General features: G+C 45.8%; 1 long non-coding RNA gene across 2 annotated transcripts; it reads left to right on the top strand.

Moving 5' to 3' along the window:
- Nucleotides 1–270: 270 nt before the first annotated feature.
- LOC310749760 lies at nucleotides 271–2,227 on the top strand. 2 transcript variants are annotated; one of them, XR_014541751.1, is made up of 2 exons: nucleotides 271–1,648; nucleotides 1,996–2,227. It is a non-coding gene; the product is annotated as an uncharacterized lncRNA (long non-coding RNA). The 2 variants fall into 2 exon arrangements; XR_014541752.1 differs by having other exon boundaries at nucleotides 271–1,676.
- Nucleotides 2,228–3,667: the final 1,440 nt, after the last annotated feature.

Genomic DNA, 3,667 nt, shown 5'->3' with positions numbered 1-3,667 from the left:
GTGAGGAGTGAGGCGAGCGAGGAAGGAGGAGAGGCCCGAGGGGGCGGGGGAGCCAGCGCGGCGGACCCACTTTGGCCGCGCTGAGGCGCCTCTCCTGAGGAACACCCTCCCCTTGTGGAAACGGGGAGGGGGCCGCGCCCCCGAGCTTGCCAACCGGAGGGGGCGCTTTCGCCCTCATCGGGGCGCGGGATTATTTTACCGCACAAACGGTCGGTGGACAAAAGAGGGGGGAAGCGGCGGAGGGATACGGCCGTCGGAGGAGGCGCACGGCGCACGCGCAGAGCCCGGAAGAAGGGAGGGGGAGACGAGGCGAGAAAGGGAGCCGCCATCTTCTGCCGTTGGGGGTTTTCTTTTCCCGCCTGAACGGCGGAGGGGGTGGGGACGGGTTCAGTAGTGGAGGCGTGTTTAGACTCCTCAATAGGGGCTTCACTGAGGGCATTAGGTCTTTTTCAGCTCTAGGATAGTAAGTCAAGAGGTGCCAGCGAGGAGTAGTAATGTTCAGGTTGAGCCCCGTGCCACCTACCTAGGAGTAGCTTCGTAGGTCTTCCTGCTGAGGAGACACGTGTAGGAGTGGGCTGTGTGATCCTGTGCAAACCTCAATATGTTTCAGTGTGTTTCGTTTCCAGGGCAACGTATATGAGTGCAAAATTTAAAAAAAGCATGCTTGTGTCTGTATGCTGCTCGGTGCAGTATGGCTTACTCGCAAGTAGGTTTGCATAGGATTGTAGGTGAAAGAAAGCCACTTCATAAACTTAAATTAGAAAATAAGTAGGGTAGCTCTGTTGGGCAGTGTGCGCAGCCATGCATTTCAAGCAAAGCACGCCCCCCCAAAAAAAAAATTCATGGGAAAAGTTTATACACACTGTGAAATTCCCAATACCTTTAATAATTTGCCAGAATTCTTCGACGGAGGCTGGAATGTGCTTTGAATGTATGGTGTGTGCACAGCCTTACTGTAATTGGGGAAAATCCAAAAAAGGAATAGTTGGCCAATACCATTACTAGGACCCCACAAAATGAGCAATCTTCATCAAGCCTGGTGAATGGGGTGGGCGTGTTTTATGAAGAAACCATGCCCTGTCAATTCACTGCAATCATTGTGCTCTGGGCAGCTTGGAACAAACCACGTTTCAAAATATATTGTAAATTTAATAAAATATAATTTGTATTTAGTAAGTTTCCCATAAGATTCAGAGTGCTTTATGTTGGCCACATGACAGCTTCCAATTTGCTTTGTAACCGAACAGAATATTCCTGCAGGGTCAGTAGTGAATGCAGGCTGCAAGCCAAGTGCAGACAGACTCCCAGAAATGAGGAGCCTTTCTACTCCTTTCTGATCTCATAATGTATCTGCTGGTATCTTGATTCCAGGCCTATGAACATGTTTTTGTGATTCTTGCAGTATCATCAGCAAAGCTGTTCTTTCATTGTTCATCCACTGTAACTAACCTGATACTGCTCTGTGAAAAAAACAGGTGGTTTACCGCACAAACTGCCCCCACATTTGTCCTGTTCTTCTAGTCCTCTCTTGCCCTACATTTCCAATTGCAAACCAGGTCCTCATTTCTGTCTGGTGTAGGACCTTAAGTCTGAAATCCTGTATTTTGATGAACAGGTTGCTGAATGGAATGGACTTTTAATCCAAATGGTATCTTCTGTTGCAGTAGCTAGTGCAGGTAAAAATAATGACTGCTTTCAGAGGTTTAGCTGTTCTCAGATAAGACCCAAACCATTATGTGATATGGCATGGTAATGTCAGTTTCAAGGATTCAGGCAGAGATCCAGAGATTGAAGGCTATGTAGGGGATCTTGAATTCAAAGTCTTTATTAAGGCTGACATGAGTGTATCCACGTGAGTTACAACAATGCAGATGCTTGTTTATCCCAACCCACTACAGTGGGTGATGTAGCTGCATTATTTGATGCAATTAATTAATAAGGCTGTACCAAGTATACGGGTTACATTACTGATTAGTACTCTTTTTTTCCCTTTAGAGATAACAAAACAATGGAACAATTTGAAGATCACCTGTCTCTTCAACAAAACAAAACAAAAGGTGTATCATTCAGCATGGGCCATCAAGGACACAATCTGCAAACCAACTAGTCAGCATACAAATCTGTGAATTCTGAGTAATTTTGGATGAAGCTGCTTCTGTGCAAAAATGTACTTCATTGCTCAGTAGAAAAACACATTAGAAATAATGGAAATACCTGATTTACTGTATCATAGAGGTTGTAGAACCATGATCACTGGGGGAAAGTTACTGGAGTTGAAAGCAGAAGAGAGCTTGAGTGATGGGGATTGAAGCAGTGACTACGGAGGCCAAGAGGTTTATGAACCTGTCTGTGTTTTCTGTTATGAAAAATGAAACATAACAAGTTATGTTTATCATGGCTGTACAGATAGGAGCCAATCCAAAAAATGAGTGCGCACTAAAAAAAGAGATTCTGACTTCAGTCGTACCTTGGTTGCCAAATGCCTTGGTACTTGTATATTTTGGCTCCCAAACGATTGAAAACTGGAAGTGAGTTCCAGTTTTCGAATTATTTTGAAAACTGAACATCCAGCGTGGCTTCTGATTGGCTGCAGGACGCTCCTGCAGCCAATTGGGAGCTGTGCCTTGGTTTTCGAACTGTTCCAGGTGTTGAATGGACTCCTGGAGCGCATTCTGTTCGAAAACCAAGGTACGACTGTGTTGTGAGTTGGTAACTGGGACATAGTTGCAACAGTGCAATTTTATCATCAGTCTTCCCACAAGAAATTAACAATTATCAACAAAAAACAAGATGAATGATGAATGTGCAGGATGGTCTGCACTCAGAAGCTGATGGATTCAGTTGAGTTCCAGACAGCTTGGGGAGATTTTCCACCTGACAAGAAGCCTTGGCCAACTTGTGAAATATCCAAAAGGCTCTCCTGCTTCCATAGGGAAGCACCTAGTTTTTTGGGGGGAGAAATAAAGACATTTTTTTTATTCTCCCCCCCCCCCAAGCCCCAAAGAGCAAAGAAGCCAAGACAGCCAGCGGGATCCATCCTGCTCGCTGTCTTTGCTTCTGCCAAAGCCACGCGCAGCCTCCCCCCAAAAAACTAGGTGCGCCCTATGGTCCGATGCGCCCTATAGAGCGGAAAATACGGTAAATGGCGTTTCTGTGCACTGCTCTGGTTCGCCAGAAGCGGCTTAGTCATTCTGGCCACATGACCCGGAAGCTGTACGCTGGCTCCCTCGGCCAATAAAGCGAGATGAGCTACCCCAGAATTGTCCGCAACTGGACCTAATGGTCAGGGGATACTTTTACCTTTACCTGATATGATACCCTGTATTTCATTCTTTCTCCATGAGCTGTCCTGTTAATGAGTTTTATTGCAGTTTTTGTCTTCCAAGGAGCTCAGGGTGTCACATGATCTTTCTCTTCTCCACTTATCCTGTGAGGTAGGCTTGGCCCATGGCTAAGTAGGATTTGGGTTCAGTCTGACACTATCCATTATATTAGCGGTGAAAGAACTGAGAAGGCAGGTCCGGAGAGGGAGGTGGAAAGAGATAGGTTCTACCCCACACACTAAGAGCTGTAAATTTCTTAACTGGTTTCATATACACATTAAATGTGAAATGACAAAACAATGTGCCATAAGTAAATTTGCAAGGGCTGTTCCATGGGGCATCAG

This window comes from Podarcis filfolensis (assembly GCF_964270895.1).
Source record: "Podarcis filfolensis genome assembly, chromosome: 14".
Taxonomy (NCBI): domain Eukaryota; kingdom Metazoa; phylum Chordata; class Lepidosauria; order Squamata; family Lacertidae; genus Podarcis; species Podarcis filfolensis.
Note: the sequence above shows the minus strand (reverse complement) of the source record. Positions and strands in the feature narration are given on the sequence as shown.